Source organism: Musa acuminata, chromosome BXJ1-10 (genome assembly GCF_036884655.1).
Source record: "Musa acuminata AAA Group cultivar baxijiao chromosome BXJ1-10, Cavendish_Baxijiao_AAA, whole genome shotgun sequence".
NCBI lineage: Eukaryota > Viridiplantae > Streptophyta > Magnoliopsida > Zingiberales > Musaceae > Musa > Musa acuminata.
Genome location: NC_088336.1, coordinates 7,577,106 through 7,593,220, shown reverse-complemented (window position 1 = coordinate 7,593,220; position 16,115 = coordinate 7,577,106).

Here is a 16,115-nt window from a genome sequence, read left to right as displayed (position 1 = left end):
CTGGATGGTTGATGATGCCTTATTGTCAGACAGCGATTCCGTAGTCCTAGTGGTGTATCTGGTCCTTAGACTTGAGACACCAAGGATGTCCTGTATGAGTGCTCCACTCTTTGATACCAGACTTATAGGTTTGGCTGTCCCCAGATCTAGTACAGCTGGTCATTGGGAGTGGTAGTCGACCTTACGAGGGCTATTGAGTGTCAATAGAGGATCATCCACTCTCGGCGTCATGAGAGGAATATCCTATGTGTTCTTGCTCAGACAAATCCCTGGCCAAGGTCATTCGGGTTGAGAGAGAAAGAGTTCTCCGGGAGAATCCGATCAGAGCAAGACTCGAGTAGAAACCGTATGGGTCTGACAGCACCATGCTCGATATACGGTCTCTGGGATATTAGATGGATGAGGGACTATAGGTACATGGTAACTGAGGACAGACAGGTCCAATGGATTGGATTCCCCTGTATCGTCTGGGGACTACGGCGTAGTGGCCTAGTACGTCCGTAGTCGATGAGTCGAGTGAATTATTACAGAGATAATAATTCACTGAGTTAGAAGGAGTTCTGACAGGTATGACTCACGGCCAGCTCGATATTGGGCCTAGAGGGTCACACACATATGGTAGGCATTGCGATGAGTAGAGGTTCGGATATGAGATATCCGACGGACCCCTTGTCTTATTGGATGCAGATCCAATACCCACTAGGGAAGGACCCATTAGGGTTTGACACGGGATCTCTATAAATAGGAGGGATTCATAGGCTCATAGGCTAGAGTCTTTGCTTGCCTTTCCTATTCTCCTCTCCCTCTCCACCTCAGAGTAGGCCTGGAGTTTTGAGGAGCGTCGTCGCAACCCTGCTGTGTGGATCACCGCTAGAGAGGAGGACGCTTGACCTCCTTCACCCTCTCCTAAGGATCTACAAGGAAACAGGGATATACGATCTCCCTAGGTAACACAATCTCTATACGCAGTTTTGTGTTTTGCGGATTTTTACGCACCAATCTTCGCACGACGACGAACATCTTTTTGGGAATCGGGGATTTTTATTTTATTGTTCTTCCGCTGCGCATATGATGTCGCCCCCAATGATTTCCCATCACTAACACTACCAGATTTTAACCGACCCTTTATTATTGAGGCCGACGCATCTGGAGTCGGAATTGGAGCCATTCTCATGCAAGATGGTCGATCACTCGCATACACTAGCAAGACATTATCTCCCTCCCATCAAAATAAGTCAACATATGATACGGAGATACTCGTCATTGTGCGCGCAGCAACGAGGTGGAGACCCTACTTGATTGGTCAACGATTTCAAATTAAAACCGACCATAAAAGCCTCAAGTACTTTTTGGAGCAAAAGATATCATCCCCTAAGTAGCAAAAATGGGTAACAAAACTTCTTGGATTTGATTATGAAATAACTTACAAAAAGGGGAAAGAGAATGTTCTTGCAGATGCGCTTTCGTAGCTATCCTAGCAAGTTGAAGTTTTGGCCGTTTCACTTCCGACCAGCGACTTCCTTGAGGATATTAAGATGGAATGACAGGAAGATTCAGATACTAGTAAGATTATAAAAAAATTGGAGGAAGCACCAAGCCCCATGGCTCATTACAATTGGGACTCAAAAGAATTACACTATAAGGGACACATTGTGCTTATGATAAATTCTACTTGCATCTTCACGAGCATATTTTGGACAAAGTTATTCCATATGTAGGGTACTAAATTGAAAAGGAATACGGCATATCACCCACAAACCGACGGCTAGACGGAAGTTGTAAATAGGTGCTTGGAGATAGCCCAAAGCCACCCACCAAATATGACTACCCAAAGTATTGATTTGAAGACTCAGCCAAGTGCCATTATTGATCGACGGATTATGACTCGACGGCGACAATCCACTACTGAATTGCTAATACAGTGGGCAAACCTACTAACAGAAGATACCACTTGGGAGAACTATGATGACTTGAAGATCAAATTTCCAAAATTCATGAATCGTCAGCATCGAGGACAAGGCTGATTTGAAGAGGGCGGGTCTGTTAGGACTCTAGCTAGGAGAGTCCTAATTGAGAGGGACATTCATTTAAAACCTACCTAAGACGACCCCTATTAAAGAGGTGAAGAGGCCGGCTAGGGTTAGGAGGTTATTTCTTAGAGAAGAATAGGGAGTTGTAAAGGAATAGGAGTCTTGAGTAGGAGTCCTATTATGAGTTGGTTAGAAGTAGGAGTCTTAAGTAAGAGTCCTATTAGGAGTTAGGGTTTAGAAGCTCTATAAATAGTCATGTATTCCACCTCTTTTCATAAGCAATAGATGAATCTTTTCTGCAGCCTTTGAGCAGCAACTTGGAGGGAGGAACCCCTATAGAGTTCCAAGGAGGCCGATCCCCTAAAGAGATCAACCCCAAGTTTAGAATCTGCAAGGGTTCTAACACCATCCTTCTTTTTTTTCTTTTTCTCTTCTTCTTTTTCCTCTTCTTCTTCTCCTCCTCCCCAACGCCCCACACCTCGTCTCCTCTGTTTCCACCTGCAGGAAACAGAGGTGCTGCAGCCCTAGCTGTTGTAGCTCTCTCTCTTTCCTCTCCCTCTTCCCTCTCTTCTTCTTCTTCTTTTCTTCTCTTCTCCCTCTTCTTCCTCTCTTCTTTTCCCCCCTCTTCTTCTTTTCTTCTCTTCTTCCTCTACTTCTCCCCACGCCCCACCGCTCCTCTCTCTGTTTCTCGAGAAATAGAGAGCGTGGGAGGCAGTGGGATAAAACCGAAATTTTTGGTTTTCTCTTTTTATTTTTTTTTTTTGTAACTTAACAGTTTAGTCCTTGAAATTTCTATATTTACATATAGGTCTTTCGATTTATAAATAAATCTTTATTAATAATTTTTAAAAGTGAGGGATATTACACTCTCCCCCCCTTAAGAGAAAATTTAGTCCTCTAAATTGGTCATAGCTCAATCGATGAAAAGATAATGAATATGATTTCTTTATTTCCTCCTCCTGCTCTCAAATAGTTTCATCAATACAATATAATTACACAATTATCCAAGAGTGACCAAAATATTCTCCTCCTTGATCCTCAATAGATGGTAACCCGACCTTCAATCAATCTTTGAAAATACTTGTGCACCCTACAGTTGACCAAACAAATAATCAATTCTGGGTATGGGATACTTGCTTTTGATGGTCACCCGATTCAATTGTCTAAAATTATTATAAAGTCTCAATGTTTCATCCATCTTTTTAACTAACACCGGAGCACCCCATGATGAAATATTAAGCCAAATAAAATTCTTATTTAATAGTCCTTGTAGTTGCTTTTCTAATTCCACTTACTCAAATGATGTCATTCTGTAGAGAGGCTTAGATATTGAGATTGTCCCAAAGACCAAATCAAAAGCAAAGTCACGTTTTAGAGGTAATTTGGGCAAATCATCCTGGGATAATTAGGCGAAGATAAATCATGTCCAATACTCTCAAAATAAAAGATCGGCTGATTAAATATGCAAAAAGTGATCATTTGTTATATAACAATCTATACTGGTATGATAAGAAGATAGCCAATCCATACCAAGTATAATATCAAAACTCTAAATCTCTAGGAGAACTAAATCAGCAAAAAGTTCAAGTTCTCCAATAAAATAAGACAAGAGACTATATTCAAGTTCGTTATCAAAGAATCTCCAATGATTATATTTACATATATCACATAATACAGTGGTTTAGGGTGAATGCCCAAGTGATCTACATTTGCTTTTGGGTGCCTCAAAAATAGATCTACATTGTTTATTATGTTGTATAGAATTTATCATGGTTCCTTTAGGAATCCAAATTAATTTGTCTGGACTAATTTTCTTGAATGGACAATAATACGTTTTGTGTCCAAGTTTGCAACAAAAGTTGCATTTGCTTTGGTGTCGAACATGTAAGATGGGGCCTTTTATGAAGGTGGTTGGATTTTGGTGAGGACTTCTCACAAATCCGATTCCACTTCTTTTGGGAACGTGACCCTTGTTTGCAAGGATCATGTTCAATGACTTGCTACCAACCTCGAATTTCTTCAAGGTGTCCTTAAGTAGCAAGTTTTCCTTTTGGAGAGTTTCTAGATCATGGCATTTTGTGCATGAACTTAAACTATCATGATATTCAGTTTTTAACTTATCAAAATTACAAGTAAGACTATCATGCACCTTTTTTAGCAATTTATATTTTCTACTAATAATCTTGCATTCATCAAATAAGTCATGGAACGCATTTAATAATTCATCAAATGATAAATCTGCATCTATGAAATTCGTTACCTCCTCTCCGATGGCCATTAAGGCGTAATGAGCAACTTGCTCGGTGTTGGACTCCTCTTCTTCTGACGCGCTTAAGTCATCCCATGTTGCTTTGAGCGCCTTCTTCTTTGATGTTCTCTTCTTGACTTGGGGACAATCACTCTTGTAGTGTCCCGGCTTCTTGCACTCATAGCAAATAACTTGGTCCTTCTTGGGTTCAAATTTATTTTTTATTTCATTCTTAAACTTGTTTCTTTTAATGAATTTTTTAAATTTTCTTATTAGAAGTGCCAAGTCATCGTCACAGTCCTCATCACTTGAGTTTTCTCTCAAGTGGTCTTCTGAAATTTTAAGTGACATATCCTTCCTGTTCTTTGGAAGGATGTCTTCTTGCTCTTCATGAGCTTTGCAAGTCATCTCGTAGGTTATTAATGACCCGATTAGTTCTTCAAGAGGGAAGTTGTTTAGATCTTTCGCCTCTTGAATAGTAGTGACTTTAGGATCCCAACTCTTAGGAAGGGATCTTAGAATCTTATTTACGAGCTCAAAATCTGAAAAACTTTTTCCGAGTCCTTTTAGATAGTTGACGACATCCGTGAAACGGGTAAACATGTCGCCAATAGTCTCACTCGGTTTCATTCGGAAAAGTTCGAAAGAGTGTAACAAAAGGTTGATTTTTGACTCTTTCACTCTACTTGTACCTTCGTGAGTCACTTCGAGTGTGTGCCAAATATCAAATGCGGTTTCACAAACCGAAACACGGTTGAACTCGTTTTTATCAAGTGCACAAAATAAGGCATTTATAGCCTTTGCATTAAGAGCGAAAGCCTTCTTCTCCAATTCATTCCAATCGATCATTGGAAGAGAAGACTTCGAAAATCCATTTTCGACAAGATTCCAAAGTTCAAAATCCATAGAAACAAGAAAGATCCTTATTCGGGTCTTCCAATAGGTGTAGTCCGTCCCATTGAACATGGGTGGACGTGTAATAGAGTAGCCCTCTTAGTTTCCGGCATATGCCATCTCTCTTGGGTTTTAATCCGTTTGCGAGTTAACCCCACTCTAATACCAATTGTTAGGATCAAGAGCACTAAGAGGGGGGGGGGGGTGAATTAGTGTAGCGGAAATCTTTCGACGATAAAAATGTTTGAACGATAAAAAATGATTTCGATGTGAAAGCCGATTCTAAGATTACTTTAACTTAAGATCAAGCGAGATGAAAAGTCAATCTATGAAGGCAGTTTGCAGTTATGATGAAAAGCAGAATATGAGCGCAAACTGAAATATGACGTTCGTACGAAGAAACTGATTTACGTCTAAATGCTGATTCGTAAATCACTTGATTAGGTGAGATGCAGCTTAAGCAAGGATATTAAGGCAGTTTGCAGTTAAGATAGAAATCAAAATGTAAACGCAAACTGAAATATGATGATCGTACGAAAAAATAGATTTACGTCTAAACGCTAATTCGGAAAATGCAAAGCTAAAACCCGATCGTATACGCACAGAAAGCAGTAAGGAGGTTTGCAGTAAAGATAAAATGCTCAAAGTAAATGCAAACCGAGATTTAGAGTGGTTCGGTCAATCTTGACCTACTCCACTTTTGGCTTCCTCCACCGACGAGGTCACCAACGTCAACTAGAGGCCTTCCTTCAATAGGCGAAGGCCAACCACCCTTTTATAGTTTCACTCCTTTTGACGGGCTTAGGAGACAACCCTTACAAAATTTTCTCTCCTCTCCTCTCTTTACATCTCAGAACTTGGAAGAAAAGAGGGAGACGGACTTTTGGCCTTTACAACAATTTTGAGCTCTAAAAATCACATAACAAGATCAAGATTTCGGTGTGTATTCTCTATGCTTTCAGTGCTGAATGGGTTGGGTATTTATAGGCCCCAACCCAGTTCAAATTTGGAGCTCAAAACTATCAATTCCCGGAATTCCGGGATCAGGCAGTTGCACCTCCTGACTGGAGCGGTTGCACCACGTCGATCATCCGATGAACCCTCGGTGATACTCCTACGGACTTCCGGCAAACTCCTGGACTTGCGATGATCCACTTGGCGAGTTCCGACGAGCTTCTTTGGCAAGCTCATGGACTTCTCGGATTTGTTCCCGCAGAACCTCCGACGATTGTCTGAACTTCTGTCGAACTCTCGAACTCCCAGATCAGACCCTAGCATAGTGCATCTGAGGCGTAGCCCAGTGGTGGCTCCACGTCGTGACGAGTCATCTGACTCAGTCTACGGGTAGCCCTTTCCTACTCGAGCCCCCTAACTGGCCTATCAATTTCGTTTGGTCTAAACCACTAACCAAAATGCTTAAGTTGAAGTTGATAGTAGTACACTCATCAGACCCTTATAAGCCAATCTTAATCTTGCCCACTTTCGATGTGGGACTAATCAAGGGTGTTACAGCCACGGCAACAGTCGCAGCCTCTTCTTCCTCCCCTGCTCTGTTTCCTCTCCTTCTCTTCTAGCTGCAGCTGCCACTGCCGCAGCTGCCTCCCCTTCTCCTCTTCCTCTCTTCTTCCCTTTTCCTTTCTCTTCTTCTTCCTTTCCCTCTCTTCTTTTCCAGCTGCACTACTGCAGTCGCAGCCTCAGCCACAACCGCAGCCTCTTCTTCCTCCCCTGCTCATCTTCCTCTCCTTCTTCTCTTCCAACTACAGCTGCCATCGCCGGAGCCGCAGCCCCTTCATCCCCTTCTCTCCTTCCTCTCCTTCCCTTCTTCCTTCCTCTTCCACTTTCCCTGCCACAGCTGCAGCTACCACAGCCGCAACCGCAGCTACTTCTTTCCCTTCTCCTCTTCCTTCTCCTTCCTTTCTTCTACTTCTCTTCTTCTCCTTCCTCCCCTTCTTCTCCCCGACGAACAGCACCTCCTCTCCTTTGTTTCCTCAGGAAATAGAGGTGCCGCCTCTTCACCCGCTTCAACTTCTTCTCTTCCTCTTCTTCTTCTTCTCCTTCTTCTTCTCCTCTTCTTCCCTTCTCCTAACCGACACCCCACACCTTCTCACTGCAGCCCATGCCGTAGCCATCCTTCTTTTTTTTTCTTTTTCTCTTCTTTTTTTTTTTGGTAAGTAAAAGTAAATTGATTATGTGTAAAGATTCTACAAATAGCTTTATCTATACAAGTCATAGACAAAGCCAATTAACTCATAGAGTGCGAATGCGATAGTTATAACTACACATGCTGTAGACTATAACTACCTGTGGGTACATTATTTGACATCATTCCCAAGATCTTTAGCTAATAGCAAAATTAAATTTGATAAAAATATCTTTTTCTCTTCGGGTGAAGTGCTCGATTTTGAGATCATGCTCCATACAGGATCTTGAGTCTCTAATAATCTCTTTCAAGAGCTGAGCATTGTTTGTGTGTTGACATTCAAAGATTCTATTACATCTCTCCTTCCACATCCACCAAATAGCGCATCTGAAAGTAACCTTTGCCAGTTGTGTAAGTGGCCCTTTTCTTGAGAAACATTGCATAAGGTCGCCTAGTTCTTGGTGCAAGTTTGGTTGCGGCAGTCTATTGAGTTCAAATCGCTGGAGAATCTCCTTCCATATCCATTTTGTATAATTACAAGCAAAATAAAGGTGGTCAATAGTTTCTTCTTGTTGCAAACAAAGGGAGCATCGGTTAACATGATAGATACCTCTTCTTTTCATATTGTCTATTGTAGGTAGTTTATTGAGAAGGGCCTGCCATGTACATAAGGAGTGTCTTTGTGATCCCGGTCGATCCCATGTCCAACTGCTTGGGACCCACTTGTTATTTCTTTGTCTAATTTGATTCCATACGGATGTGGCACTAAATTTGCCATTGTCATGAGGCCAAATAAGTATATCTGAAGAGTTGTTCCTGATTGGAATAGCTATGATAGTCGGCCAAAATGATAACATTTCGGGAGAAATAGGATTAGGGAGACACCAGGTACCGTTAGCAATGAACTCGGAAACCTTCCAATCTTTGGGAGCCCCAAGATCTTTTCGTATTCTGTCGTCATATAATTGAAATATACTCTTCCCATTCACCCAAGGATCATACCACATATTAGTACTAGTTCCAGAAGAGATTGCATAAGAAATGTGTTTGATTAGCCAATTCCTTGCCTTTAAAATTCCTTTCCAAGCTGAAGAGTGGTATGTTCTTGTTGAAATTTCCCAGATTGATTCCTTTGAAAGATACCTAGCAGAAACCCATTGTGACCATAAGGAACATTTGTTTTGCAAAAGATCCCACAATTGTTGTACCAGGCATGCTTGATTTCAATCTCTAGTATTTCTCAAGTTTAGCCCCCCTTCATCTTTCGGTTTGCAAATGCTATCCCAATTTACCATATGCATTGCCTTATCATTTGTGCCATTCCAGAAGAAGTTCATTAATAACCGTTCAATATCTTGGAGAAGTCCAGCAGGCAGAAGAAATGCATTACACCAATATATAGAGTAGGAGTGCAATACAGAACGGATGAGTTCGAGTCGTCCTGCTTTTGATAGAAGCCTATTTTTCCAAGAAGAAATTCTATTCTTTATTTTTTGTAGGATAGGCTGACAGTGGGTTTTGTGAATGCCTGTGGATATGAGCGAGAGACCCAAATAAGGAACTGGCAGGCTTCCCTCACTAACCCCCAAAGTTTGTGCAATAAAGACCTTATACTCAACGTAAGGGCTCATATATACTTTACTTTTCGCATGATTTAACTGAAGTCCAGAAACCATACCAAAGTCATTCATAATAGTAGCCAGGTTCTTTACTGAAGTTGGATCATTTTGGAGAAAGATAAGTAAATCATCTGCAAATGTTATATGTGATATATGAATAGAGCCAGCATTGGGTACCTTTATGCTGCCATTTAAGACTGCATGTTCCAACATACAGCTAAGTCCTTCCATCGCAATAGTAAAGAGATACGGAGAGAGTGGATCACCTTGTCGGATTCCATTCGTGCTCCCAAAAAAACCAATAGGTGAGCCATTAAAGAGTATCGAAAACTTTGGAGTTTCCAGGCAAGATTGAATCCAATTAACCCATTGCTGTGGGAAGTTCATATCGAGGAGCATCTTATAGATAAATTTCCTATTAACTGAATCAAAGGCTTTCCGTAAATCAGCTTTAAAACATATTTTTGTCCCTCTTGCTTTTGAATGTAAATCTTTGACCAAGTCATTAGCAAGTAAAATGTTATGATGTATACTTCTCCCTTTGATGAAAGCAGCTTGATTTGGGCTAATGATCTTGTGTATTACCTTTTGCATTCTATTTGCTAATACTTTGGAGATGATCTTGTAAATAAAGTTGCATAATGATATGGGTCGATAGTTCTCTAGTGAATCAGCCCCTGCATTCTTCGGAATTAAAGAAATAAAGGTGCAATTCATCTCTCTAAGAATATGACCTGAAGAGAAAAAATGTTGGCAAGCCTTGATCACATCATTTCCAATAATAGACCAAGCAGTTTGGTAAAATTCAGCTGGAAATCCATCTGGACCTGGGCTTTTGTGCTTTGGTGACTTAAAGACAACACATACAATTTCGTCGTCAGTAATTGGGGTATTGAGGATTGAAATAGCTTCCGAATCAAGTTTTCTAGTCGGCTCCACATGAATGTTATTAGTTTTCCCAGCTTGATTGAGTAAGGAATAAAAAAATTGCTCTGTGTGTACTTTAACCTCTTCTAAATTCTCAATAAGATTATCATCTTTGTCTCTGCATTTGCTGATACGGTTAACAGCCCTTCGAGTAGCAATTGAAGCATAGAAAAATTTAGTATTGGAATCTCCTAGTGTAAGCCAATGCTGTTGAGACTTCTGCTTTACAAAACTTTCCTCCTGTTTTAAGGCTTGCATGAAGTTATTTCTGGCTTCTGTCTCTTTGTAGATAATATTCTCATCATTTGGCTGAAGTTGTAGCTCATGTTGCAATGACATTAGTTCCTTCCTGCAAAATTGAACTGTGGTGGTAATATTGCCAAAGGTATTTGTATTCCACTCCTTTAGTGCTGCTTTACAGGCTTTGAGCTTTTGACATAAGATGTAAGGGGGAGATCCATGCACATTAACATTCCAAGCAGATCTGATAACATCAAGAAATTGAGGATGAGTACTCCACATGTTAAAGAATCTAAACGGTTTCTTGCCTCTTGGTGTCGCTTTGTTTGCGTGTATATACATTAAAGAATAGTCAGAAAACAAAGGAGCACCATACTCAAGAAGTGAATCTGGGTAAACTGTTAACCATTCATGATTAATCAAACACCTATCAAGTCGAGCCATTATTTTTCTGTTAGCAGCACCTTGATTACTCCAGGAGAGCCAATTACCCACAGATTTCATATCAAACAAAGCTGTAGTGTCAATGTAATCATTAAAACTTTAAAGCTGACTTTCTGAAAGTTGTCTACCCCCCTCTTTTTCATTTGTGTACCGAACAGTATTAAAGTCTCCAAGAACAATCCAAGGTACATTGAGACAGCCATTTGCAATATTAGTCAGGTCAGACCAAAGAGTATTTCTTTCTTGCATACTATTTGAAGCATATATACCAATGAAATTGAATTGACAGCCATTCTTTTTGTCCTCTACCTTAAGTTGAATGAATTGATCAGTAGCAGAAATAAACCAAGCATTAATAGAGTTAGGATGCCATAAGACCCATATTCTACCAAAAGTTTCATTTGAGTCATTGGTAAACAGTTCTGCGTCCGGCCATATTAAATTCTTTTGAGCTTGAACGCGCGATTGTTTAATTTTCGTTTCTACTAGAATAACAATATCACATGCGGCAGACTTGATTATTCTATTGAGCTCCCGACATTTTTCCGGCTTATTAAGTCCGCGAACATTCCAACATGTTATCTTCATCAGTAATAAAGAAATGAAAAGGTGGTAAGGTATTCATCCTACGACTTTGGATGGACTGTACCATCCTTTTTCTTATCCTTCGATTTTGTATTTTCCTCCCGCACAATATCCTTACCTTTTATGACTTTATTTCTATATTTATCCACTTCATCTACAGCTTGCAGATTTTTAAACTTTAAAATACCTTGAATCATGTGGTCTTGATTGGCAGGGTTTGTTGAAGCACGATAAGATTGTTGCAGCACAATTTCCTGGATAGTACTTATTGGAGTAGCTTGGCTAGAGAGGTTTGTTGGGGCATGAGTTTGTTGAGACAGAATATCCTTGTTGGCGATGTTTGTTGTGGCTTGAGTTTGTTGAGGAAGAATATCCTTGCTGGCGAGATTTGTTTGGGCCTAAGTTTGTTGAGTTATTGTGGACGGATCCAATGATATTGGAAGAGATGAAGTTCCTGACTTATGTTTCTCCTGTCCACTAGTACCAAGGGAAACCTCTGTTGTGGAAGGCTCCGACATTATAGGAAGAGATATAATTTTGGATTTGTCCTTCTGTCCGTGGTGCTGTCCTTGTGAGTCGGAATGCTCAATAGTCTTCGCCACCATCGGTGCTACTGCCATTAGAGAAGACTCGCTTTGTTGCGGAGGCGCTTGACGTGGTCGATAGACCTTTGTGATTTGTTTTGGAGTTTGCTGACAAGCTCCATTTGCATGACCAAAAGATAAGCAATGCTGACATCGTTGTGGCTTCCAAGAATATGAGACATGTACATTCCGAGTGTTCCCGTCAAGATCACGATAGAAAACCTCATTTGGAAGATCTTCGTCAGAAGAAACTAGTACACATGCTCGTGCAAATGCTAATCTCGTCTGAGCAGCTGTTGCTTTGTCGATGTAGAGTGGCTGTCCCAGAGTGCTGCATAACTTTGCAATAAAACGTCGACTCCAAATATGTAGAGGAAGACCTTGAAAGGATACCCATAATGGAATAGACTGTAGGCTATCTAACTCCAAACGGACATCAGGAGACCAGCGTCGTAGAATCATTGGATGGCCGCGAATAGTCCAGAATCCTTCGAGGACTTGTTGTAAATCTTCTTCAGAGCATAGCTTGCAAACAAAGAATCCGTTCTCCAGCATATGAAGATCAAATGACGATATTCCCCATCGAGTTTTGATAAATGAGGATAGTGGGAAATAAGATGTTTTGAGACCTACCACATAGCCAACAATCGCCATAGACCATGTCTCAATAAGATCTGCTGAATCAGCAGTCTCGTATACAGCAATCTTCTTATCAGCCTGAACTTCTGGAGTAAAGAATTCCAAGCTTAGATCCGGACTTCCAACCGGAGCCTTGAAGAGGCTAGTCCAAGGCCTAGGGTCACTGGAAATGAGGGCAGGCTGCCGCGATCTAGAGCGCGATCTACTTCGATGCTGTTTCGTCGAAGGAGTTTCTCTCTGGAGAGGATATGGAGGTGGAGCCAATTGAGGGGTAACGGTAGGGAGTCTTACCATCGTATCAACTCTCCCGCCACCATCGCCAGCCCTAGGGGCCGTCGCTGCCATGTTTGATCCCTCTTCTGGTCGCGGCTATAGAATCATCTCCATAGGGAAAAACCACCGTCGCAGTATATCAGATCGCCGCTACAGTACCGTCGCCCTAGGGAGATCTAGTCGCCGCTATAGTATCGTCGCCCTTGGGGAGAAGCCGACGCTGCAGGAGATCCGATCACCACTACAGTAAGGGAGATCAGATCGTTGCTATAGTATCGTCGCCCGTGGGAGAAAGCCAACGCTGCAGGAGTCTGATCGCCCTAGGGAGATCTCGTCGCCGCTACAGTGTCGTCGTCGCTACAGTACTGTCGCTGCTACAGTGTCGTCGACGCCGCTACAGTACGTCGCCCTTGGGAAACAGCCGACGCTGCAGGAAATCAGATCGCCGCTACAGTGTCGTCGCCTGTCGCCCGTGGGAGAAAGCCGACGCTGCAGGAGTCAGATCACCCTAGGGAGATCTGGCCGCCGCTACAGTGGTCGCCCTAGATATGTTTGCCGCTACAGTGTCGTCGCCGCTATAGTGGTCGCCCTAGATCTGGTCGCTGCTACAGTGTCGTCGCCGCTGCAGGAGTCAGATCACCCTAGGGAGATCTGGCCGCCGCTACAGTGTCGTCGCCGCTACAGTGGTCGCCCTAGATCTGGCCGCCGCTACAGTGGTCTATTTTCCCTTCAAATTCTTGTTTTTCCTCTTTTTCTTCTCCTTGTCCCCAACGCCCCACACCTCGTCTCCATGTTTCTGCCTACAGGAAACAGAGGTGCTGCAACCCTAGCTGCTGCAGCTATCTCTCTTTCCTCTCCCTCTTCCCTCTCTTCTTCTTCTTCTTTTCTTCTCTTCTCCCTCTTCTTCCTCTCTTCTTTTCCCCCCTCTTCTTCTTTTCTTCTCTTCTTCCTCTACTTCTCCCCACGCCCCACCGCTCCTCTCTCTGTTTCTCGAGAAATAGAGAGAGTGGGAGGCGGTGGGATAAAACCAAAATTTTTTATTTTCTCTTTTTATTTTTTTTTGTAACTTAACAGTTTAGTCCTTGAAATTTTTATATTTACATATAGGTCCTCCGATTTATAAATAAATCTTTATTAATAATTTTTAAAAGTGAGGGATATTACAGCCACAGAGACTGTAGCTTACCTTTTGAACAAAATTCAACTAAGTCGATAGTATTTACACTATATGAGATATAGAAAGAGAAGAAACCTGATCTTAAGGTTATTATGATTTGGGGTTGCCCTGCCCATGTTTAAATATGCAAACCCTGACAAGTTAGAGTACAAGTCGGAGTAGTGCAAGTTTGTGGGATTCCCTAAGAAAACTTGTGGGTATTATTTTTGTCATCCCAAAGACCAAAGGGTCTTTGTAGCTAAGATAGCAATGTTCTTTGAGAAGGAACATATTCTTAGCGAATATAGTGGGAGTATTATAGAGTTGAGCAATGTTGGAGAACCTAGCTCAAGCACCATTCTATAACCAGAGTCTGTTCAGGTACCTAGTACATAGGTTCCAACTTTACATAGGTCCGGCAGAGAAGATATTGATCCTCAAACCTATAAGGAGGCTATTACGAGTATAGACTCCAGGAAGTGGCAAAAAATCATAAATTCTAAGATGGATTCCATGTACTCCAATAAGGTTTAGAACCTAGTTAATGCATCTGAGGCTATTTCAATCTAATCATAAGCTATCTCATCTTAAAGCAGTGAAAAAAATTCTTAGATACCCTAAATGAACCATTAATCTGGGATTATGGTATCCAAAATCTGAAAACTTTGAATTAATTACTTATGCTGATGCGGATTTTACTAGATGTAGAATAGATAGAAAAAGCACATCTGGAATATGTCAATTTTTAGGTCATGTACTTGTCTCTTGGTCTTCTAAGAAACAAAACTCGGTTGCACTATCTATAACCAAAGCCGAATACATAGTGGCTAGTGCATGTTGTGCACAAGTTGTATGGATGAAAAATATATTAGAAGATTATATAATTTATCTTAAGAATATTCTCATAAAATGTGATAACACGAGTACAATATGTTTAACGAAAAATCCTATTCAACACTCTAGAACTAAACATATTGATATTAGGTATCACTTTATACAAGATTATGTTAATAATCATGATGTAATCTTAGAATTTATTGATACGAAACATCAATTGGTCGATATCTTTACAAAACCTTTAATTGAAGAATAATTTGATTTCATTAGAAGGGAGTTAGGGATGTTAAATTGTCTGAATGCATGAGTTTATTGTATTTCTTTTCCGGACTATCTTTCTCTTAATGTATTTCATGAATGGAGCTTTCATGAATTTATTTTATTTTTATCTTCCTTGGAATCAAGTTTATTTCATACCCTTGCTCCATCACTTAATGATTTTAGATACACTTGGTCCCTTTACTCATGAAATTCATTGACAAATGCATCTCTCACGGATTTTACTCTTGTGAATTTTTAATGAGAAACAAATTTGATTTATTCAAGGATTTTTAATCCTTCATTTGATACTTCTTCCTTACTCTTCTTATGAAAGAAAAATTTTATGAATTTTTAGTGTGTGATGATCACTTGCAAGAATGGGGATTTGATTTCGTATGGATATCTTGATCATTTTCATAAATCCCTTCTCTTTGATAAAATTGAAGCATGATTTAATGAAACTCATTTATTGTTTCGAATTTGACTTGGTTCAAATCCTTTTATGAAATTTGGTTCTTGATGGATTCTTTTCTTACCCTTCTTTCTCTTCTTATTTTTCTATGACAAAGGAAGAAAGAAACTTGCACAACTAAAGAAGAACAAAAAAGCCCTTGAGTAAAAATGTTAGCTTTTAAAAAAAAGTTATCATGCAAAGTTTTTGCCTATCTTCCTTTATGGCTTAGATAAATAGGTTGGAAACTTGCTTGAATTTTTACCACACTTGCATTGTTGAATTATTCTCCTTTTTGTTGATGACAAAGGGGGACAAATGTGGTAAATTGATGACAACTTGACATTTTGAATATTTGAAATAATGTATAAAATGTATTCTATAGTAAATGCTTGATGTATGATCGTTATCGTCAAATACATCATAAATATCAAAATGTTTGCTTGAAACTGTTGGAAAATCTTGGGGGTGACATCACATGCGCAGCAGAAGAATAAGAAAACAAAATCCCTGATTCCTAAAGAGATGTTCATCGTCGTGCGAAGATTGATACGCAAAATCCGTGAAACTTAAAATTGCGTATAGAGTATATTATGTTACCTAAGGAGATCGTATATCCCTGTTTCCTTGCAGATCCTTAGGAGATGATGAAAGAGGTCAAGCGTCCTCCTCTCTAGCAGTGAGCCACACAACAAGGCTGCGACGACGCTCCTCAAAACTCCAGGCCTGCTCTGAGGTGGAGAGGGAGAGGAGAATAGGAGAGGCAAGCAAAGGCTCTAGCCTATGA